The following is a 26,017-nucleotide window of genomic DNA, read 5'->3' as shown; positions in this document are numbered from 1 at the left end:
GTCCTTGAAACAATTTATGCTTCAGGACAATATATAAAACAATATGGCAACCAACCAGAAATTAGGATAGCTTATCAGCAGGGTGTGATCAAGGAAAGAGGTCACTGCACTGCTAAGGTTACTGTTACCCCTGGTGGCCACGTGCACGCTCAGAGCTGCACTCTCTTGGGAACTTCACAAGCTTTAAACTGAGGGGCAGGGTGTGGACAGAGAGTAAGAATAGACTTTGATAGAATAATCCAGTCAGTTACTAAAGAAATAAGCAAGCAAATAATGATAACAAGTCCTCAGGGTGATGGTGGAGGACCAATACGTAAACTTGCTACAATATATTTCTTATGTATAATATATATACCTATTAATACTTGAAAAGTATTACTTGTATATAATACTTTCCAATTTTCCACAAAAAAATTATGACATGCAAAGAAAGAGGGAAGTCGGACGCATAGATGATAAATATTAGGCAACAGAAACTGCTCGTGAAAACGATCATGTCACATTTAACAGACGAGGGTTTCAAATGGCTGCTTAAAGTAGCCAGGATACAGCCAGTATACACACACTCAAAAAACTACAGGAAACTGTATTTAAAGAATTAAATGAAAGTGTAGAAAAAATATTTCATCAAATAAAGACTATGAATACAGATAGAAAAGTTGTAAAAGAAGCAAATGAAAATTCTGAAGCTTAGAAGTACAATAACTGAATGAAAAATTCACTCCATAGTAGATATGAACTAGCAGAAGAAAGAATTAGCAATTTTTTTTTAAATTTATTTATTTGACAGGCAAGAGATCACAGGTAGGCAGAAAGGCAGGCAGGGAGAGAGAGGAGAAAGCAGGCTCCCCGCTGAGCTGAGCAGAGAGCCTGATGCAGGGCTCCATCCCAGGACCCTGGGATCATGACCAGAGCTGAAGGCAGAGGCTTTAGCCCACTGAGCCACCCAGGCGCCCCAGCAATTTTTTTTTTTTTAAAGATTTTATTTATTCTCTTGACAGACAGAGATCACAAGTAGGCAGAGAGGCAGGCAGAGAGAGAGCGGGAAAGCAGGCTCCCTGCTGAGCAGAGAGCCTGATGTGGGGCTCGATCCTAGAACCCTGGGATCATGACCAGAGTCAAAGGCAAAGGCTTTAACCCACTGAGCCACCCAGGTGCCCCAAGAATTAGCAATTTTATTTATTTATTTATTTTTTAGAATTAGCAATTTTAAAGAGAAATAAAACCTATGAAATCTAATGGCAGAGGGGGAAAAGAATGAAGAAAAATGAACAGAGCCTCGAGAGCAATGTGGAACATCACTAAACACAGAAACATGTGTAATAGAAATGCTAGAAACAGATGAATAAGAAAAAAGAACAGAAAACACACTTTAAGAAAAAAATACCTGAAAACTTCCTAAAATGTTTTGAAAAACAATAACCTATACATCCAGGAAGCTTAATGAACTCCAGACAAGATACACAGAAAAACATCTTTCTACTTTGGCTCTTGTTGTCCTGCCTCTCAGTGTCTCCTCCACATGTAAGTCAGAGTCCCATCTTCAAAATGAAAATCAGACCATGTGACTCATCTACTCAAATCCCCTCAAGACATTCGGAACGCATCTTATCTTTTCAACTCTCAGGACTTCTAATTCCTGCTTTCTTCATAATGGTCCTTCTGCCATTTCTTAAACACCCTGATTTTGTTAAACACACAGGTTTTTACACATTTCCTTTCTTCCACCTGCCCTGCTCTATTTGTCCAGACCATGCTGTGTTTTTCTCATAACTGTATTTGGTTTCCTAAGAGTTATTGCCTCAAATAGCTCATCCTTGACCATTCCCTGAAATGGCACCATTCCTTCTCTTCCTCCTCTGTCTTATCTGCAGAAACTCACCACACCCTTCCCATGACTGGAAGCCTTCCCCCACCATTTAATCTAAAATAATCCTGTTCCCACCTTTGTTTTCTTCCACTTGAACCTCCTTTATTTTTCTTCTTTTCACTTTTGGTTGCTTATTTTCTGAAAACCTCACTATAATAGAAGCTACCGTGGTTTAAGGATTTATATCTATCTGGTTCACGTCTGAAGTTTTAGTCATTAAGCAGTTTCTCACCTATTAGAGGTGTTCAAGAAGTATTTCTGGCATAGAAATTTGATTATTGATTTAATAACCTTATTTAATTTTCACCTCAATAAACATTTCAAGAACTAACATCTAGTGTCTTTATCATCTAAATAAATGCCTCATAGTCTGCTAAAATCTATTTTTTTCCACGTTATCTCTTATAGTAAGATTGCACTTTTAGCTTCTGGCTTCTTTCATGGTCTATTTCAATTCTGTCTTTCTTCCCATTCTATGTAAACATGGCTATGTGACTTGCCTCACCTAATAATATGAAACTTTTAATATAGATTTATGGCATACATATTGATAGGAGTATATTTCAAGTTCTTTACAAGTATGTGAACATTGATTATGCAGCTACTATATACTCACATTTGTTTGGAAACCATCTTAAGTGTGGTGTGATGAAAAACTGCATACTCTAAAGAAAAAAAAAACCTCAAAAAAATTAAGCCATAGGCTTCTTCCACAAACAAAAAAGACAACTTCTTGAATTATGAGTTTTCTACTAACTTGAAGAGGCTATAAACAGAATGCTCTTATTATACCTTTTAAATTGCTCTATATTCAGAAGGAATGCTCTGATTTTGTTAAGTAATGTTTTCAAGTGATTGAATAGTAGATGTGGGGGTTTGGGTACATTTACATAAAATGTAAAATTTTATCCATTAATATAGTTACTTTTAACATTTACAAGAAAATGTGCAGTGAGGAGGGGTTTAAAACACAATGAAGAAACTATTCATAAAAGTGTAGACATGGCTCAGGGGCATTCTTAAATACCTTTTTCACTGTACCATTTTTTTTTTTTCCTTCTAGGTCTCTTTCTGATACAGAAACTCAAAGAAAAGGGTAAAGAAATTAAAAGGATTTCTTTCCATATAGAAATGACAATGATAATATGGAAAAAATACTATTCTATCTATTGCTTAGTGGTCTGCTTGATCAATACCCTACATATTATTATCCATTCCCCATTTCTTTCTTAACAATACATAATATGCATATTGTTAAATACTACCTTTTATAAGTAAATGTCTACTATTTCTTACCATAACATGCATATTTTGGAAAAGGAATATTACATTGAGATATTAAAATGTTTTATGACTTCCAAGCATTCTTTAATAAAAACAACCAGTAAAATAATTATGAATAAATTGCATATCATGTCTGAGCTTTTATTCCTGAATTCTAGTTAAGCCTCTGTTTAATACTACTAGCCAAATACATTTCACCTAAATACAAATACATGTCACCCAAATCTCTTTTTCTTTTTCTTCTCATTTTCACTAATGAGATAAGCATGAAATTGATGTCAGCACATCAGTTTCTCAATATTATTTTCATGTCTTTCCAACATATATTTGGTTATTAAGATATGAACTACTGTAAAAAAGGGCAGTAGGTAGACTTCATGGAGTATATATTTGAATTTAGAATACAATTTTCATTTTCAAAATTAAATTATCAGGGAGAAGAATCTAGAAGTATTTAATAAATATGAATGAATCAGTGATGTATTCCATAAGAGACTATACTTCATACTTACTAAAAATTATGTATGATGGGTGTGTATGTCTGTATATACTGCAAGGAGTGATAACATCATTTTAAAATTGCTACAGTTACATATGCTTTTTACATATGTTATTTGTGGTTATGTTGGCAGAAGAAATACTATCTTCAGAGATCTCTCAGTAGGAGACTATGTCTAATGGGCTGTCAGATTCTTTGCTCCTACATTATTGTTCATAAATCACCTTTTCTTTTGACAAGGTAATGCACTTTTATTGTATAAAAGATAAAAGCATAAGTTTTACAGGATGAGTCTCACTTCTACCCCTGCCCTATAAATCCTTTTCTGACATTTCCCTTAACTGGAACAATTTTTGTTGTTACTTGAGAACTTTTTTATTTTTAGCAAATATAAGCACAGATAATTATATCTCCTTTTCTTAAACAAATTGCACATTTTTTACGATCATTGTCCACTGTTTTTCACATAATAATTGTACTTCACTTTCAAATTACCTTTTGGTTCATGACAATCTAAATAAATGAGAGGATATTATAATGCAGGCACCCAAACTTGTCTAGCTTTTATTTGATTCAACATGTGTTTATTTTATACTTGCTTAAAATTATTCTGATAAGTTGTAACTGCTTGTAGTTTAATAAGAAAACTCTTATCTGAACAACATGTTTTATTAATCATTTTGAGGCATAGAGGGATGCCATGTTAATTAAATTTTCACTTGACACTAAAACTGGAGGGATAGCTACTTAATAGAATGAGAATTCTAAAGGATCCTGACAGGTTGGCACAAGGGAACAGTCATTTTTTAATAAATATGTGGAGAAAGGGGAACCCTCCTACACTGCTGGTGGGAATGCAAGCTGGTGCAGCCCCTCTGGAAACAGTATGGAGGTTCCTCAAAAAGTTGAAAATAGAGCTATCCTATGACCCAACAATTGCACTACTGGGTATTTACTCTAAAGATAAAAATGTAGTAATCTGAAGGGGCACGTACACCTGAATGTTTATAGCAGCGATGTCCACAATAGCCAAACTATGGAACGAACGTAGATGTCCATCAGCAGACGAATGGATAAAGAAGATGTGGTATATATACACAATGGAATACTATGCAACCATCAAAAGAAATGAAATCTTGCCATTTGTGATGACATGGATGGAACTAGAGGGTATCATGCTAAGTGAAGTAAGTCAGTCAGAGAAAAACAATTATCATATGATCTCTCTGATATGAGGGATTTGAGAGGCATGGTGGGGGGGGTGGGTGACAGGGGAAAGGGAGGGAAAAATGAAACAAGATGTGACTGGGGTGGAAGACAAACCATAATAGGCTCTTAGTCTCAGGAAACAAACTGAGGGTTGCTAGACGAGAGAGGGGTGGGAGGAGGGAATGGGGTGGCTGGGTGATGGACATTGAGGAAGCATGTGCTATGGTGAGTGTTGTGAATTGTGTAAGACTGATGATTCACAGACCTGTACTTCTGAAACAAATAATACATTACATGTTAATAAAAATAAATAAAAAAAATAATTCTAAAAATGTAAAAAAAGAAATAAAAAATAGGTAGATTTTGCTGGGAATAAAGGGACATCCTTTGAAAAACAGAATGTGAAGAGGGAGAATTATCAACATTTGCTGGGGGGAAAAGTGTTTTGTTTATTAGACAACTTTGTCAGATGGGTTTAAGTAGTAAATATTACCTTAGACTGTGTAACTAGAGATGCAATGCTGAAGAGCGAGAAAAATGATCCTGTTAAAATGTAGATTGATTAAACCACATCTATCTGGATTATTGTATGTTATTAGAGGTATTCTCTGATGGCCAGTTGTTGATGTGAACTAAAAATATGACCAGAGTAAGGTCAACCTTGTTGGTGAAGAGATATAAAACTTAGTGAACACAATGAAATTGGTATCAGAAGTCTAGTGTAATCCTAGTTAGAATGAAAAAGTGTCATATAAATAGCAGATGGTGAGTGTGTCACATTATTTTGGTCACACTTTACTTGAGTGTTCAGCTATGTTATAAGCTCTAAGGTTTATGAAGGATGTTGTAATAGCTTACAATGATATGAAAATAAATAAAATGATAAAAGTAAATTTCTTCCTCTGACCAAGATGGAATATCTGAGATCAGAATGACTCTCTCATCTGAAATAACAACAAAAAAGACAAAGTATATAAAACTATGGTTTTCAAGACACCCAACATCAGGGAGTGAAGAGCAGTAATACCTAACAGACAAACAACAAATGAGATGGGCTCACACACATTGCAAGCTAGTGCTTTAAGGGAGTTTCCAGTCTGTGGTGCGAAGACAGGGAACCCAGGTGGAACCCACATAACTTCCTGAGTTATGGAGAAGGATCAGAGACTCTGGAGAGAATGACAGGTAGAACTTTCCAGACAGAGTACCATAGAGAACAGAGATGCATAGAGAAAGGAACTCTAGAGAACATCAGAGGATCTCCCTCATATAATCAGTAGATTATATATCATTGCAGGTATGTGAGAAAATTATCTAGGTCAGGTAACGAAATAGAGGAAATCGTATCTGACATTTACACAGGGCTGAGAAGAGTATACATATATCATAACGGGGCTTTGGTAGAGGACTCAGGCAAACCTTGAATCACAATTCATAATACAGAAGGATTAGCCACAGACCTAGCAAAGCCACAGATCCACCAAAGAAACCTCAAATACAGGACACTAAAGGATGAATCCATTTTCAATTACTTGCATCCAGTACAAAGTTTGAGAATATTCATAGAAATCAAAAAGTATGAAGCAACAAAAAAAGTAGAATGTACCCTGCCTCACATCAAACATTAAAAGATTATGAGCCATATAAAGGAGCAGAAAAACATGGCCCATGATAAGAATAAGAAGTAATCAGAAGTGACTCAAAATTGATTTAAAAAATGGTAAAACTAGCATAAATGGGTAATAAAATGATTATTATATATTTTATTATATATTTATTATTTATTATTATTATTATAATTATATATTATATATTGTTATTATCATTATAAATGATAAAATGATTACTATAACTGTATGCTATATGCTCAAAAGTTAGAGATATGGACAAAAGACCCAACTCAGACTTCCAGCAATGAAAACTACAATGAAACAAAAAATATATGAATCGGATTAGCAGTAGGTTAGACACTGCAAAAAATACGTATGCAAGTGAATGTGATCCATAATAAAATATAAAGAGAGAATGATTTTTTTTTAAATGAAGAGAACATCACTGACATTTTAAACAACTTCATGTGGGATCACATACTTTTCTTGAAGGAGAAGAGAAGGGGACTGAGGATAGACAAAATATTTGAAGAAATAATGGATAAAAAAACTCTAAAGTTAATGAAAACTGAACACACACAACAAATCCTAAACAAAAATACTAAGAAAACTATACCAAATTAAAACATTCAAACTGCTCCAATCAAGTGGTAGAGTACAAATTACAAAAGTAATCACAGAAAAAGGACACTTTTATATACAGAATAATAAAGCTAAGGGGAGCAGAGGATTCCTACTGGAAATAATGTAAGAGATAAAATGGGAGAGTGACATCTTTGCAATAACACCCTCTGACATACCACACAGGACAACCTAAAATTCTGTATTTAGTAAAAACCATTCTTTAAAAGCTTTTATTTATTTATTTCAGAGAGAGAGAGAGAGAGGAAAACAGACGGACGCGAGAGAGCATGAGCAGTGGGAGGGGCAGAAGGAAAGAGATAAGCAGACTCCCTGCTGAGCAGGGAGCCCCTGGCAGGGCTTGATCCAAGGACCCTGAGATCATGACCTGACCCAAAGTCAGATGCTTAACCAACTGACTCACCTAGGTGATCTCCTGGTGAAAGTATATTTCGGAAAAACAGGGGAAAAAGATAATTAGAGTTGCAAAACCTTTAATAGTGTATGACCAGCAACCTGCATTATAGGAAATGTCAGGATGGAATTCTTTTTTTTTTTTTTTTTTTTTTTTTAAGGTTTTATGTGATTTATTACCACAAGTATTAGTATCCTGTGACTGCCGTAACAAATTAGTAAAACTTAGTGGTTTAAAACAACAGAAATTTATTTTCTCACAGTTATAGGACTAGAAGTCAAACCTAGAAGTCAAGGTGTTGGCAGGGCCACTCTCCTCTGAAAGCTCTAGGGGAGAACATGGAATTCTTAGGGAAAAAGCTAAACGGTATCAGATGGAAATATCAGTCTATACAGAGGAGGAAATAATAATGGGAACTATTTAGATATGCTTTTCTTATTAAACTATTTAAAACATAATTAACAATTCAAACAAAATAACAACATATTGTGAAATGTGTAAATTGAGTACATAAAATGTATGACTAGAGTCCTCGAAACCCTGGGAAGGAGAAATGAAATTATAATCTTCTAAGATCCTATTGAAGTGCTATGGTATCACTTGAAGGCAGACTGTGGTAAGCGAGAGATGTGTATTGTAAGCGCTAGAGCAACCAGCAAAAGGAAAAAAAAAAAAAGCCAATAGGGAGAGCAAAAGGCATCATACAAATCTCAATGAATCCCAGACAAGACAGATTAAGAAACAGAAAGAAAACAAAGAGGACAAGTAGAAAGCAAATACCAAGATGACAGAACTAAAGGTAACCCTACCTAGTGAATGGAAATAATGCAAACATTCCAGACAAAAGGTAAAGGCTGGCAGGTTGGATAAAAAACAAGATCCAACTCTATGCCGCCTACAAGGGATCCACTCTGAATCAAAAGGCAAAAGTTAAAAGAAATAGAATAGGATATGCTAACTCTAATCCAATGAAAACAAAAGTGACTAGTTTTTTTTTAAAAATGTTACTTATTTGAGAGAGAGAGAGAGCACACGAGTGGGGGTGGGGTTGGGCAGAGGGAGAGGGAGAAGCAGGCTCTCTGTGGAGCAGGGAGCTGGACATGGGTTGGATTCCAGGAGCCCTGAGCCATGCCTGAGCCAAAGACAGACACTTAACTGAACTGACTGAGCTGCCCAGATGCTCCCAGAAGTGACTATTTCAACATTAGATAAAATCAATTTTAATACACAGCATATTACCAGAGATAAAAACATCCTTTCATACTGATAAAGAGGTCACAGGTCAGAGGCAGAGGTTTTCAAGGGGACAAAAAACAATCCTAAATGTTTATCTATTTAATAAGGAGCTATGGAGGAAATACACAAAGGAAACTTTATAAAACTGAAACAAACTCAAAATTACAGAGATTTTAAGCCCTATTTCCCAAAATAAATATAGCAAGTTAACTAAAATCAGCAAGGATGTACTAGATTTGAGTAACACAATCAAACTGTACTTGCCATTTATAAAAAAAAAAAAAAGTTACCCAAACAAAACACAATATACTATTTTTTCAAGTGTACATGTAACATTTTCCAAAGCAGAACAAATTTTAGCCCGCAAACCAGTCTCAATAAACTAAAAAAGTTCCAAGTCTTACACATCATATTATTGAAAAATGTTATTATGAAATAAAATTTATGAAGAGAGAGATATGAAAAATCCCCAAATATTTAGAAACTCAATAATCCACTTCTAATAAATAAATCCACTTCGAATAAAATAATCCACAACAATATCAAAGAAGAAATTAAAATAGAAAGTAAAAAGTATTTTGAAATAAATGAAAATGTAAACAAAGTATATATGAGTTGTTTGGATAATACCAATGTTGTGTAAATTTAAGTGTAACCTGATAGCACTAAGCATCCATATAAAAAATGTGGAGGGATGCCTAGGTGGCTCAGTCAGTTAAGCCTCCAGCTTGAGGTTCAGGTCATTATCTCAGGGTCGTGAATTCAAGCCTCATATTGGGCTCTACTCTGGACATGGAGCTTACATAAAAAAAAAAGTGTAAAAACCTAAAATTAATGACCTCAGTTCTCACCTCAAAAAAACAGAAAAAGGAGAGCAAATTAAAGCCCAAGTATCAGTAAGGGAAAACAAAGGTCAAAGCAGAAATCAGTAAATTGGAAAGAGAACAATGGAGGGTATTAATGAAACCAAATTCTGTTGTTTGAGAAGCTAATGAAACTGATACACATCTAGCCAAGAAAAGTGTGAGAAAACACAAATTACCAGGATCAGTGTAGTAGTCCTCCCTTCTCTGCAGCTTCAGCTTTCTGTGGTTTCCACTGAAACCTCATCAACTATGGTCTGAAAGCAGATGACCCTTCTTCTCTCATATCCTTAGAAAGTCAACAGTGGCCTAACTCAAGTGACAGTGGCCATTGTTATTCATTTCACTTGATCTCATCACGAAGGCATCCTATCATCTGACATCATCACAAGAAGATGGGTGAATGCAATACAGTAAGATATTTTTAGAGAGAGCACATCTACATAACTTTTATTAAAGTATATTATTACAATTTTTTAATTTTATTTTTGGTTGATGTTAATTGCTTACTGTGCCTAAAGTATACATTAAACTTTATTAGAGGTATGTAGGTATAGGAAAAAAAGCAATGTATCTAGTATTCAGTACTACCTGCAGTTTCAGGCATCCACAGGGGGTCTTGGAACATAAGAGGGGGCTACTGTAATGAATAAAGTGACATCATAACATATTTAAAATACATAAAAATTAATAAATATACATTATAAATCACCTTATGCCTATACATTTGATAATGTAGATGAAATGGCCATATTTCTTGAAAGACACAAATTACCAAAGTTCACTCAAGGAGAAATAGATAAGTTGCATGTCCTTATATTTATTAAAGACATTCATTTATGTTTAAAAACTTTTCCTGTAGAATTCTAACAAGTCAATTAGAAGATAAATGACCCAATTTAAGCATGGATGACATATATAAATAGACATTTCATACACACACACAAAGAAACAAAGAATGTCTTACAAGTCCATTAAAAAGATGCTAAATAGTAGTCAGTAAGAAAATGCAAGTTAAAGACACAGGAGATAGCACTTCACATCCACTAGAACTACTGCTCCTAAAGAGAGACAATAACAAGTACTGGCAAATTTGTGGAGAGACTGGATATGTAAAATTTTTCAACCACTTTGAAAAACAACTTAGTAGTGTTTTTAAAAAACATAAATTTGCCACATGACTCAGCTATTCCACTCCTAGATATCTATCTACTCAAGAGAAAGAAAAACCTAAGTACCGACAAAGATTTGTACACGGATGTTGATAAAGCATTATTCTTATTAGCTCTGAATTGAAAAATGATCCACATATCTCTTAACCTGTCAATTAACAAACAAAATGTGGTAAAGTCGTATGCAATGGAATATATTCAGTAATAAAAGTGGTAGACTATACTGACATATACTACGATATGGGTGAACCTCAAAAACATTATCCTAAGTAAAAGGAGTCACCTGCTAAGATCCGAAGCCTTTCTATTAAATATGGTTATCTGGTTCCTTTCTATTAAATATCCAGAAAAGGCAAATTTATATATAGAGAAAATAAATTACTAGTTGTCTAGTAATTTATTTACTAGTTATCTAGTAATTTATTTACTAGTAATTTACTAGTAATATAACTAGTAAAGTTGTCTAGGGAGGCATAATAATAAAGGGAAATGACTACAGATGGGTCATAGGTATACATTTTGGAGGTAACAGAAATGATTTAAAATTGGATTATGGTAATGGTTGTACTACTCTGTAACTATACTAAAAAATCATCACAGTATGCATTTAAAATGAATGTACTTAATATTATGTAAATTAAATAGCAATAAAGCTATAAATAAAGTTTGCCTAAAGAAAACGTAAGGTCCAAGTGATTTGACTTGCATAATAGCCAATTTTATTACACATTTAGGTAAGAAATAATACCATTTCTAGACTAATTGTTCCTGATAATAGAGATGGAGGGTACATGGGGTGCCTGGGTGACTCAGTGGGTTGAGCATCAGACTCTTGATTTCAGCTCAGGTCATGATCATGATCTCAAGGTCATGAGATTGAGGCCCAAGGGGGCTCTGTGCTCAGCAGGGAGTCTGCTTGCCATTCTCTCCCGCTTCTCTGCCCCTCCCTCTGCTCATACACTCTCTTGCTCTTCCTCTCTCTCTCTCAAATAAATAAATCTTAAAAAAAGAAACAAGAAACAGAGGAAACACTTCTTAACTTAATATTAGTCTGGTATTACTCTGATACTAAAGAAAAACTACAGGCTAATACCCCTCCTGAATAAAGAACGCTATAAATCTTCAATATACGATGTAATCATATGTATGAGCAAGTCAAATCAAGCAGTATTTATAGAAAGGATAGTACATTATAACTAATGTTGTTTATCTCAAGATAAATATTTTGAGATCAGTGTTCAGCATTTGAAAAATCAATCAATGTATTTGACCATACTATGCCAAGGCAAATAAGAAAAATCATATGATCCTGTAAGCTATAGAAAAAGCATTTGCAAAATTCGGATTCCATTTATTATAAAAACTCTTAGTAAACTGGCAATGGAATGTAGCTTCTTTACTGGATGAAGGGTATAAAAATCTTACAGCTAACAATGCATTCAACACCTTAACAAAGTAGATCCCTTTCCTTTCACCACTCTTATTGGACATTGTACTGGAGGTCCCCACCAGAACAATAAAAACAAACAAAAAAGAAACATACAACATGCACATTAGAAAGGAAGAAATGAAAGGATTTCTATTTGCAGATGGCATGATTCTTTACATAGGAAATCTTAAAAACATTTAAATAAAGCTACTAAAACTAATGTGATTCTAGCAAGTTTGCAGGTCAGCATAAAAAGAACTTATTGTACTACTTTACACTAACAATGATTATCAGAAATTTAAATTAAATGTCTTATTTATAATAGCACCAAAATATATTACTTAGTTTATTTTATTAAGATTTCATTTTTATTATTATATAATTATTATTTATTATTTAATATATAAATAAATATTTAAAATATTTATTATTATATAATTATAATTATTTCATTATTTTATTATTTAAGATTTCATTATTTTTTTAGATTTCATTTATTTATTTATTTATTTATTTAGGGAGGCAGCATTTTTTTTAGGGAGTGGAAGGGGCAGAGAGAGAGAATCTTAAGCAGACTCTCTGAGTGTGGAGCCTGATGCAAGGCTCCATCTGAGAACACTAGGATTATGACTTGAGCTGAAATCAAAAGTTGGGGGCTTAACTTACTAAGCCACCCAAGTGCCCCTTTTACTTACCTTGGTTTCAAACTAATTGAACACATGCACGTTCTGTACCTTGAAAACTTTAAATCACCAAGGAAGTCAACCAAAGACCTAAATAAGTGGTAAGATACACTATATTTATGTTTCAAAAGATTCAATATTATTAACATATTAATTCTCCCCAAAGAGAGAATTGGAAATTGTATTCCCAATAAAAATCTCGGGAAGAATATTTGTAGACATCGATAAGTGAATTCTAAATTTTTATGGAAAACCAAATAATCTAAAACAGTCAAAACTATTTTTATGAAGAATAATGTTGGACAACTCACTAGTAGAACCAATACAGCTTACTCTGAAGAATCATGTAGATTACTGCAAGAATTATGATGGTGTGTATTTACAAAAGGATAGAACCACAGATCAAGGGAACAAATAGAGAGCCCAGGAGTAGATGACATATATAATAAAATCAGTGATTTTTGGCACAAATTCCAATGCGATCAAAAGAAGGGGAGATACTCTTATTAACAAATGGTGCTAGGACATTTGGACTTCCATTAAAAGAAAAAAAAAACACCTTGGTCTTACCTCAAAACATAGATCAAAATTTAGTCAAAATGGATTATAAATAAAGTATAAGCCTTTTGACGAGAACATAGAAGAAAATCTTTGTGACCTTGACTAAATCAATGATATTTTTTTAGGTATGACATTCAAAGTACAGTCCATTTAAAAAAATGGACAAATTCAAGCTCATCAGAATTAAAAACATCTACTCTTTAAAACACACTGTTAAGGAATCAAAAGACAAGCTAAAGCTTCTAAGAAAATATTTATGGAACAAATATCTGACAAAGAACTTATGTTCAAAATGCATAAAGGACTCTCAAGATTTAATAATTAGGAAAAAACCCACCAATAAAATGTGTAAAACATTAAACAGACACTTCATCAAAGAAGATATGCAAATGGAAAATAAGCACATGAAAAGAAACTCAATACCATTAGTCATTAGGGAATGCAAATTGAAATCATTCCTTACACATTAGAATGGCTAGAATTCAAAAACAAAACAAGTTCTGGGAGGGATCTGGAACAAGTGGAAATGGTCATACAGACAGATGGAGATGCAAAATGGTTCTGCCACTTTGGAAAACAGCTTGAAATGTTCTTATAAAGTTACCATATGACACTACAATCTTTCTCTTAGGTATTTACCCACGTCAAACGAAAACTTATGTTCACATAAAAACCTGTACGTATATATGTGTACTGGCTTCATATTCACAATCATTCAAAAACCGGAGAAGATCTAAATGTCCTGTAACTGCTGCGTGAATAAACACACCGTGGGACATCCATATAATGGAATATTCCTTGATAATGTAAAGGAGTTTTGCACTTTTTAGTTTGATTCTTCTGCCCCAGCCCCAGTTCCTACAAAAGTTTTAGCTCATGGAGAAACTCCATTAAGTTGTGATTCTCCATAATTGCTTGTTGGTCTCTGTTTTGGGGTGCAGGGATTTACTCTTTGAATTCTTCTCTTCTACAGATGTAAGAAGAGTTGCTTTTTTCAGTTTGTTGTTTTTTGCTTGTCCTTAGAACACATGGTGACGTCCTAGGCAACTTAAATGTTGGCTTGGAAACTGGAAATCAGGGTTTGGTTTCTTTTTTTTGTTTTTGCTTTTAAGAATTAGAAAATAACATGGGACGCCTGGGTGGCTCAGTTGGTTGAGCAGCTGCCTTCGGCTCAGGTCATGATCCCAGCGTCCTGGGATCGAGTCCCACATCAGGCTCCTTGCTCAGCAGGGAGCCTGCTTCTCCCTCTGCCTCTGCCTGCCATTCTGTTTGCCTGTGCTCGCTCTCCACCCCCCCACCCTGATAAATTAAAAAAAAAAAAAAATCTTTAATAAAAAAAAAAGAATTAGAAAATAACATTATGTAGCACACTGCCTATGCCAAGTAGATTCTCCATAAGTGGCTGCTACCAATACATATATATTTTTTCTTTTATTACTTTCTGAGATTTCTGTCACACATTTTTATGTTTCTAAATTTGCATAAACTAAGGGATGGTCAGTCCCTTAAAATTTACCAGCTTGCCACTCTAATTAAGAACATTTAAAAGCAATGTCACCCAGCAAATTTTCAGAGTGGAAATCAAGGTTAAGGACCATCTGTTCCTAAGTGCATGAGCAGAGATGGGATTGAACAGAACTTTGATAACTAAGCCTATAATTTTTCATAACTACATCATCTCCTTATGTCAGCTAAAGGTTTCCTTCTCATAATTTTATTTAGATGGGTTTCTTATATGTTACTCTTTAAAGATTTTTACAGTGAATAAAACTAGTTTTATACTAAAATACTTTCTCAATGCACCAGTTCAAAACTGATGTTTTTGTAATCATCGCAAAACTGATTGTTTTGTAATCATTGCAAATTTCTTAAGTTTTGTTCCAAGTACATTTGTTTTATTTCCTACAATTCACAAATTATAAACTGTACATTCATTATTTTTTTCATTTATGAAAATTGAAAATACTCAGATTTTTCTCACCAACTCTTCAATTCAAGAAATGTGTTTATGTAAATAAGGATCTTAAAGTTAGCAGAAGTAGTACGAGTGAGATCTTGTTAAAAGAAATCATTAGATCTGGTTTTGGCAAAAAAAGGACAATACCTTTTCTAAAAATCAAAATTCATGTGACACTTATGACCCCAACTGCTACAGAATAATGCCACCCCAAAGATACCCTCATCCTAATCTTCAGAAATCAGGCATAATTCTGCTACATGGCAACAATAAATTAAGGTTACTAATGGAATTAAAATTGCTAACTGCCTGACCTTAATATGGGAAGAATATCCCGGATGATCCCAATGTAATCAAAAGGGTCCTTAGACTTTAAAGAGGAGGGCGGAAGACAAGTCAATGCTAAAGTGATGTGATATGAGAAAGACTCAGCTGGCCTTTACTGGCTTTGAGAATGGAGGGGGTCATGAGCCAAGGAATAAGGGCAAACTTTAGAAAATAGAAAAGGCAGAAGAAAGGATCCCCCCTCCCCAACACACAGAACCAGCCAACACTTGATTTCAGACAAACAAACTAATTTTGGATTTCTCATCTCCAGAACTGGATAAATAGTAACTTTGTGTTGATTGAAGATACTAAGTTTGTGATAATTTATTACAACAGCTGTAGATAATCAACTTTGGCCAGTATTTTATTTGGTTCCATAAAGGAAAAAAATCAACAAAAAAATCCATACTGGGAGAAGCTTTTAATACCCTACATTGATGAAAGGCAGATCAATGTAATAAGGTTTATTCTAAAGCCATGTTGATGTGAAAATAAATGAAAATATTTGCTTAAGGGTTTTTCTACGTCATCTCCTTCTAAGGTATTTTATGAAAGGTTTAAAGACCCCCTTGTAATTTTGTGGCATTAATCTGGCATACAAGTCATAATGAGTTTCTTCTTTGTGTATATAAATTCATCTTCCTCTTTCCTAAAACTTGAAGTTGTTTAGTGCACTACCTAATGATTTAATGATCTACCCTGACACATTTTAAAAAAGAAGAAAAATGTATTCATCTAAAGTCTTAATATTGTAATGATATATTTATGTTTTTCTGCCTTTAAGCTAAAGTTTAATCAGCAAAGATGTATTAAATAGATACTACTCAATCCAAAACTAATTGGTAGATGCTGTAACACCTGAAGAGAGTTGAAAACCTTTTCTTACCCAGGCTTATAAATGTTAAAAGTGAACTAGCCACTTATTTTTGTTAACTTAGAAAATTTTCAATATCTTTATACTTAATACAAATCTATTCCTTTTGCTTTCCATACAAATAATTTGTAAGATTCACATGACCTTACACAACTCTCTCCCAGTCACATACATATAAATTCTTATTTTCAGGAATCAATGTGGTATCATCCTAAATTTTTTTTTTTTGCATACTTTTTTGGCAGCTATAGTGGGATAATATGTTTTGATCAGAAAATTAGATACCTGGCTTTAAAATGTCAAAGCTTGAGTTTCAGTGATGGCAGTTGTTACTGTGGAAATGTTCAGATGAAGAGGTACAGAGGTCACTGGAGGTCACTGGAGGGGAGCACCAAGAAAACAATGCCAAATGAAATAGTGTTCTTGCCCTTAAAGACCTTATAGCCGAAGGGCACCTGGGTGGCTCAGTGGGTTAAGCCTCTGCCTTCGGCTCAGGTCATTATCTCAGGGTCCTGGGATCGAGCACCGAGTCGGGCTCTCTGCTGGGCTGGGAGCCTGCTTCCCCCTCTCTCTCTGCTGCCTGCTTCTCTGCCTACTTGTGATCTCTGTCTGTCAAATAAATAAATAAAATCCTTAAAAAAAAAAAAAAAGACCTTATGGCATAATGAGAGTTATGATAAGGAATCCGGTAATTACAGCAGAATGTAATTAACACTATGAGAGAGTGAATGAGAGTGCATTATTATTGGTGCGCACAGCAGGTGCAAGGCAGGCAGGTACCACGTGGGAGTAAAATGTAAAGATTGTGTAAGAGTTACCTTGGAAAAGGGTTGGAAGGGGAGTGTTCCAGAAGAAAGAATAAGAGTTGAGAATATATGAAGAACAAGAGAGTCCTGTGCACTGTGAAAAACTATAGTCATTCCCATTTTGATGGAGAATGTGATCTAATCTCTGGAACTGGAAATTTCCTTCTGTCCCTCTTTGCCAAAGTTTTAGACCTTTGCTGCCACAAGGGCGTGGTGTCGAAAGACATAGCATGGAGCAAAAGGTTACTGGTTTTTCTTCTTTCTGTCATTTCTGTTACTTGGAGATGATTCTTACTTTTTCAGACTCTTCTCATTTCATCCTGAACAGATAATTTTGGCTCACATCCAAATGCCAGTATTTCTCAGACCACAAATTCTATATTCTATCTACTCCCTTACTTGAAAGCAGACTATTTAAGAAGCCCAGGTCTACCTTGGGGGAATCTGAGTTCTTCCCAAGTCTTGCAAAATCAGTATTGAACTGCAGCAGTTAAGAATGTGATTTTTTTCCCCTACTTGCCTATCAGGGCTCTAAATAAAATAAATCTATTTAAGACATCACATGTATCAGCCTTTAATCAACCATGTACAAAAGTAGTATCCCAGAAATTTTTTTTAAGAGAATCACTCTATTCAGAGACTACAAAATGACACTTGTCAAAGAGTCACTCAAGACATCAGTTGAAATAGACACCCCCTCAATATGTTAACTAGTCATTAGATGATGTTCTCAAGGCTTTTTTCCCTTTTCTTTTATATTTTCAAAACTTCGGAAAGCAATGTACCTGGATCATATTTTTCTAGCAACCTGCTAAATGCTTTTTAGAGAGTTAAAATGTAACACTATTATCTACTGTGGAGGTTATATAAGAAATGTTCAATTAATGTTTCAGCACTCCCCCCCCCCCCCCACGAAATCATGGCTCAAAACATTGTCCCCTATATCATACAATGTTCCTTATGTAAGGATTAACAGTTCAGGGCCTGAGGAAAACTTTCTCCCCCCATATGAGGAAATATGATTACTTTTAATCTGAGAGAATTATATAGTCAAATATAAGCATTTTTGTTTGTAGTCTTGTTTTGTTTTTAATCTAAATTGTCAGGTAGCTCAGAACCAATTTTAAGGCTCAGTTCTAGCCATTAGCTTAATATAATTGAGTGGCATAATTATTTTATGCTATTTTAAATTGTGGTTTTTTGAAATCAATTATCCTGTTTAGATGCATTGGGATAATCCAAACTGTATCAAACAGCATTTGAAATTTATCAAGACATTTCCACTAACCAGTACATCAGGCAATCTTTCTCATAATGACTCAACCATATTCTTCTTGATGTTATATAGCATTAATTTTAGGTTCAGATAGATTAAGAAAAATGACCAGATTCCTTTAACTAAACAAGCTGCCCAGTTAAAACCTAGTTCTTCTATCACCAAGTTTTTTGTTCTCTCCATTATAGTATTATCTGATTATATATTTCTTTATCATTTAACATAACAAAAATTATCTTTTTATGTACAAATAATCTGTTTATGTACCTAATTACATAAGGTGCCCTCACTAGTAGAAAATAATACACCTTTCTAATGTGGGCTAATTAATAATGTCTTTATTCCAGTGGTGTACCTAAGCATTAGTTAATCTTTAAGGTTTATATTATGGTTTAAGAAAGCTCAGAGATTGCAGTTTATAACCTCAAACCTCATGTTGTAAAGGTAACGATTGTTTTGAGTGATAATCTGTGTCACATAGCCAGCCCCTTATTTAATACCTTCACCACTTGCTGAATAAAAGAATATATAGTTAATAATAAATAAGCATTTATATTAGAGTAAAAACACATAAAATCATTCACTTAAAAGTTAAATTAAAATATCAGGAAAACCTAACATGTATAGAAGAAGAATCTAAGGGGTGCCTAGATGGCTCAGTTATTAAGCTTTAAGTGTCTGCCTTTGGCTCAGGTCATGATCCCAGGGTCCTGGGATTGAGCCCCCATCAGTGTCCCTGCTTGGCAGGAAGCCTGCTTCCCCCTTCTCCCTTCCCACTCCCCCTACTGGCATTCCCTCTCTTGCTGTGTCTCTCTCTGTGAAGTAAACAAACAAACAAATAAATAAATAAATAAAATGAAATAAAATAAGAAAGAAAAGAAAAAAAGAAAAAGAAAAAAAATCTAAGCTGAAAGTGAAATGATTTGTGAAATGGTGGAAGTTGGCTTTGTTCTTGTTTTATTAGAGAGAGTTTCCTCCCAGGAGATCTGAAAACATGAACTTGAAGCTTATGATATAACCCATAATAAGTTGTATCTAAGTTTGCAGTACAACTCTTACCAGGATCTACTCTGCTCATTTTCATATGATATATTTCATATAAATAGCTGTCAATTCTGGCTTACTCCCCATTGTGTCCTGCTATAACTGATACAAATTTTATTCCAAATTATCTGTTTTTAGGAATGGTAATGCTACTTTACTACTGTAAACAAAGAATCTTTCTCTAGCCCCATCTCTATCATTTCAGGCAATTTGGTTGGGTCTACCACCTCCCCTAGGGCTGCGTTGAGTCTGGGATTCTTAGAGACCACGAGACTAACTGGGGAAAGACTCATTGGTCTTTAGTCCACACCAAAGCAAGCACATTGTCCAGGATGGCATGTGTCATGTAGCCATGTTGGCTGAAGTTCAGTCATTCACATGTCACTTTCTAACATTTCTATGGGGCACAATTTAAATTGAGCAGGCAGTTAAGTACAAGTTGCTTAACCAATTAATTTAATGCTCTATTTTCAAATATCAACAATAAAACTTCCTGCAATGGACAGAATCGCCTTCTAAGGGTAGAGGGTAATGGCAGTTGCTCTAAAAAAATAATTTATAACATATTCTATTTTTTTTTGTTTAAGATGGTAGTCTGGTTTTTGTAAATATATGGCTACATTAGCTCATTGGTATTTAACTAGTTGTTTAATTTGAATATAATGATGTTAAATTTTGCTGAGCTAAATTAGAAACAAATCGGTGGTTCTTTAGTGTCTTTAAAATTATTTTGCTACTACAAATTGGCATTAGGATTCATTGCATTCATATCAGCCTCAGCAATCTTACCGCAAATATAATGTAAGAATTCAGAAATAAATACTCACATACTGTGGCTCAGTGGGTTAAGCTGCTGCCTTCGGCTCAGGTCATGATCTCAGGGTCCTGGGACAAGTCCCGCATTGGGCTCTCTGCTCAGCAGGGAGCCTGCTTCCCTCTCTCTCTCTCTCTCTGCCTGCCTCTCTGTCTACTGTGATTTCTCTGTCAAATAAATAAATAAAATCTTTAAAAAAAAAAATACTCACACACTACCTTTCTTCACTAGAATTATTTTTGGCTTAAGTTTTTCTAACCCAGTCTAGTCAAGATTGAACTGATTTTCTGCATGGTTTTTATCTTTAAAAGTGTTTCTTTTTTCAAATATTACGTTCAAGTATCTTGGCTATATTTGAAGTACTCAATTTGATTCTTCTAATTATGTGGTGGTATTTTATTATTAAACAGAAGAGGTACAGTCAACAATATGGAATGCCATAGAAAGAATTAGTTGCTTGTGATTAACTATTTCAAGAGGGAAAGTTTGAATTCATTCTTTTCTTTTATTATGTTATGTTAGTCACCATACAGTACATCATTAATTCATTCTATTTATGATAACCACCAGCTCCAGATTAATAAATAAATAAATAAATAAATTTATGGAGGACAGAGACTAGTTCTCTTTTGACCAAACCCCATACCTCTTGCATAAGAATAAGCACTTGATATGCAACTTCAGGAAGGTTTGATCCTATGGATACTTTACATGTAAACTAGCTGATGGCTGGGATAAGCAAAGTAGTACATATCCTAGAAAATGTATTTCCCTTAATAAGACAGAAAATGCTGCAGTTCCCTTAGACACAGTGGGATGTACTGTTGTTAATACTCCCTTCCTATGAAGAGAAAATGAAACTGATTAAATCTAGTCAACTTTCACTTACTACGGAGGCTTAAATGTCTTATCCCAAGTACTCCATGTTTAGTTTAACAGAATATACAGAATATAACAGAATATAAGCCCATTACTGAACTCCATTAAGATGGACATCAACTCTTCATTCAGTCAGCTCTATTGAAAGATTTAGATGATCAAGTACCATGCTGATTTCAATGGAGAACAGGTGATTTAAAGAGAACATAATTATCATGATTAAATAACATCTCAAAAGGTTATTTTAAAACATTAATTTTAAAAAAATAATTGCACTGATATTAAGTAAAAATGACTTAAGACATTTACAAGGTGTAAGACATTTACAAGGTGGTAATTTAAGACTTTGAATCAAGGTGGAATTACTTTCAATATCCCCAGTGGAAAGATGTCTAAAGCAAGTATGGAGGGATGAATAAACGAAACACAAAACAAAACAAAAAACAAATAGAGCCTGGTGGTGGGTATTATAGAGGGCACGTATTGCATGGAGCAATGGGTGTGGTGCATAAACAATGAATTCTGGAACACTGAAAAAATTAAATTAAATTAAAAAAACAAAAAGTTAATATCAAAATTTTTCTCAACCACATTAGCAACTTAATAATGTAAATGAACAATAAGATACCATTTCTATAAGATTATCAAAATGATGTTTCTTTGTTTTTTGTTTGTTTTGCTTTTTAAAGATTTTATTTATTTATTTGACAGAGAGAGGAACACAGGCAGGGGGAGTAGGAGAAGCAGCAGCAGCTTCCCGCCAAGCAAGGAGCCACATGCCGGGCTTCATCCGGGGACCCTGGGATCATGACCTGAGCCAAAGGCAGATGCTTAAGGACTGAGATACCCAGGTGCCCCTGTTTCTTTGTTTTTAAGAATCAAATTCAGTATTAGCAAGCATACTGGAATCCAAAATTTTTACTCATTGTTTGTTGGCATGAAGATTGTTATTAGATTTATAAAAGGCAATTAGCAACACTTAATTATATAATAATTTATATTACTAATTGTTTCCTCCATAAAAATATTTTAAAAATGTGACTTAATAATTAACTGGGAATTTATCCCAAGGAAATGAACCTATATTCACATCAAGTATTATCCAAAGATGTTAATTGTAGCATTTGTTATAATAAGACAGATTAGGTGCAATGTATATCTCATAATATGGGAAGTACTTAATAATTTATGGAATAATCAAATAATGGAATATGATTTAAAGTGTTCCATTTTAAATGTTTCCTTTTAAATCATATTTTTGAAGAATATTTAATGACACAGGACATTTTCATAATATATTAAATGAAAATCCTTGTTAGCAAATGTATGCTTAATACATACCCATTTTGTTACATATATCTATTTTTATATTTATATAATATATATTTATAAAAAAAGCTAAAATGGATATTTACTAATATGTTAGTGGGCAAATGAGAATGAGAATCAGTTATGCCATTATTATATGTTTTGAGTTTATATTTTCATTTAAATATAGCTGTATAATTAAGGAAAATATAAATTATCTCATTTATCTTATGAATTATTTATAAGAGAAATAAAGTATTTTTTCTGAAAAATATATTCATTTCTTTCCTTCTATTTGAGTAACTGCGATATCCTCAAACTCACTGTAAAAACTTCACAATTCTCCTAATATTTGAAATGATTTCTTACTATCAATACCAAGTTTTGAAAACATCATAACTGGTTTCCCAAGCTATCAGACTCAAGTCTTGGAATAACCCTTATTTGTTTTCTTGTTTGGCTCATTTAAAAAAAAAATTATGTAATTTATCCTTTCTTGTTTTTCTCATTTCAATCTATTTTTAAAATATTACTTTGTGGTTACTATGTGCTAGGTAACTGCATTGTAACTGTAAGCATGGGTTATTGAAATAATCATTAGCTGATTTTCCTCTATTCGGTATTTTTCAATCCAGTTCAACACCATTCCTGATTGCATTTGGAAAGATTCACTGGGTTTGAACTAAGAGAAACCCAGCTTAATTATACTATCAACGCAACGCCAAAACATAGCTGGGACATTCTTGTTTCCCCAAAGGAGTATGCCAATTATCCACTTATTGTCTCTCAGCTCTAAATTCACTCTTTTTGTCTGTTCTGTGAAAATGGATCTGGACTCTTTGCTGAATTTTCCTTTGCCAGCTGGCACGATGTTATGTTTTGTCAGTAGAGGGTACTAGAGCAACATGGCTGCAGTATGAATTTTGCCTCAGGAGGCAACATGCTAGTTCTTCATGCTTCTGTGATGTGCAGTCACTGCAGTGTCCAGCTCCTGCAGGAAGCGTGTCTTTTTCTTACAAGATTCCCAATACATGCAGTTTCCCCAGCACCCGACCTCTATAGCACCCAGTTGCCAGAAGCTTCTCTAACACCACCAAACCCCTCCCCAAATTTTCATAGCAAAGTTCCTCAGATGAGACATCTCCCTGTGAACAGAATTCTCTAGCACCTATTCTAAAGGATACTTCTCCCACAAGATCAAGAGGGAAATGTCCAAAATTACCACTGAAATGTCACCAAAATGACTTCTCTGCCATCCGGTGAACCACAGGTGTGCCCTCTCCATCAAGTTCTAGGTCTTAGTCCTGGGGTGCAGGAGTAGGAGGTTCTCTTTTGGGTGATCTAATTCATAGTATAGTGGCTACTCCTTATACTCATTTCTGTATTGTTTAGAGTCTTCCTTACTTTGTAATAGAGTCTCTCAGTCATCCATCTTGCAGCAGAAGGGACCGAAGCCCTGCATCCCCCAGCCCTTTACCCAACAACAAAAGGCAACCCAGAAATGGCATTTCTTGATCTTTCTCCAAGAAGCAGAAGATGGCTCTTCCTTTTCCTGGTAGAACCAGGAGAGACTGTAGGGAAACCCTGAGAAGGAATAGGCAGCTAGAAAACAGGCCAAAGGAACTATTATCTGTCCTGAGTGCCTTATATGTGTATAATGAGTGACCCGGAAAAAAATGTTTCTGCCCCCTCAGGTGATACTAGTAGGGATCAAGTAAGAGTTTCAGTGGACCCAAGAGGAAAAAACAAAAGAGCAGTCCAGAAAAACATAGCAAGGACTCAGCAAACCACATTGTCATTGAAACTACATCCCTCAAAGTAGATCAGAATTTACACACTAAACCTAAATAGGGCGACTGCTTGTTAAAACAGAAGATTTAAATGGGAGCGAGGATCTCTTAAGATAGCATACATAATGGGGGACCTGGATGGCTCAGTGGGTTAAGCCTCTGCCTTCAGCTCAGGTCATGATCCCAAGGTCCTAGGATGGAGCTCCGCATCGGGCTCTCTGGGCAGCAGGAAGACTGTTTCCCCCTCTCTCTGCCTGCCTCTGCCTGCCTCTCTACCTACTTGCAATCTCTGTCTGTCAAATAAATAAATAAAATCTTTAAAGAAAAAAAAAAGATAACATACATAATGTCCAGGATGCAACTGCCATCATACCAAGAAGCAGGGAAATCACAACTCAAACAAGAAAAGATAATCAACTGAAGCCAGTAATGAGATGAACTGGATGTCCAAATTAATGGACAAGAATTTGGAAGCCGTAATAGTGAAATTATTTCAACAAGGAATGACAAGTTCTCCCAAAAAGAGTAAAAATAGAAAACTGAAGCAAAGAAACAGAAGCTATCATAAAGAACTGAATGGAAATTATAAAACTAAGAACTATGATAATGAAAATTAAAAAAAAAAAATCTTGCTGGATGGGCTGAGTAGAGCGGAGATGACAGAAGACCAAATCAGTGAACTTCAGGATGGATCAACAAATGCTTAATTAGAATGACAGGAAAGAAATACACCAAAAGTGGCAAACAGATTATCAGGGACTGTGGGACAATAATAACAGAGCTAACATTTGTATGATCAGAATCCTGGAAGGAAAGGAGAAACAATGAGGGACTAAAAAAGCACTTAAATAATGGATGAAATGCTCCCAAATTTGGGGAAAGAGATAAGCTACAAATTCAAGAAGCTAAAATGGAATAAAAACCAAGAAATATATGTGGCATATGATAATTAAGTTTTTGAAAACTAAAGATGAAAAAGGCTAGAAAGCAACCAGAGGGAAATGATATATTACCTTTAGGAGAACTAATTTTTATGACAGTGATTTCTCATCTGAAACCATGGAGAACAGAAAGAAGAGGCATGACATTTTCCAAGGGCTGAATTGTCAAAGTAACTGTCAGTCTCAAATTCTGTACGTGGTGAAGCTATACCTCAAAAGTGAAGGGAAAATAAATATACTCGCAGACAAAACACAAAAAGAAGCAAACAAAAGTAACAAAACATAAGAGAATTTGCCACCAGAAGATCAAGACCTAACAAAAAGTAAAGGAACCTTTTTAAGTATATAGTCTATAATATGAGAAGAAGGCTTGGAACTTCAGAAAAGAAAGAAAAACAACAGAATGGAGTAAATATGTAATGTGAGTACCAGACATGAACCTTTTGATTGGCAAGGTGTCCATTTCACAGATGCATCTCAAATAAACAGATGGCTAGCTGCACAACTAGATAAAGAGCCAGGCCATCCTACCCACGAAACGCCCCTTTT

At 34.5% G+C, this 26,017-nt stretch overlaps 1 protein-coding gene across 1 annotated transcript in view; it reads right to left on the bottom strand.

Moving 5' to 3' along the window:
* SGCZ (sarcoglycan zeta) overlaps nucleotides 1–26,017 on the bottom strand; it is a 459,487-nt gene that overhangs the window by 71,023 nt on the left and 362,447 nt on the right. The window lies entirely within an intron of this gene.

This window comes from Mustela lutreola, chromosome 18 (assembly GCF_030435805.1).
Source record: "Mustela lutreola isolate mMusLut2 chromosome 18, mMusLut2.pri, whole genome shotgun sequence".
Lineage (NCBI taxonomy): Eukaryota > Metazoa > Chordata > Mammalia > Carnivora > Mustelidae > Mustela > Mustela lutreola.
The sequence above is the reverse complement of the archived record's forward strand: the minus strand, read 5'-3'. Positions and strand labels throughout refer to the sequence as shown.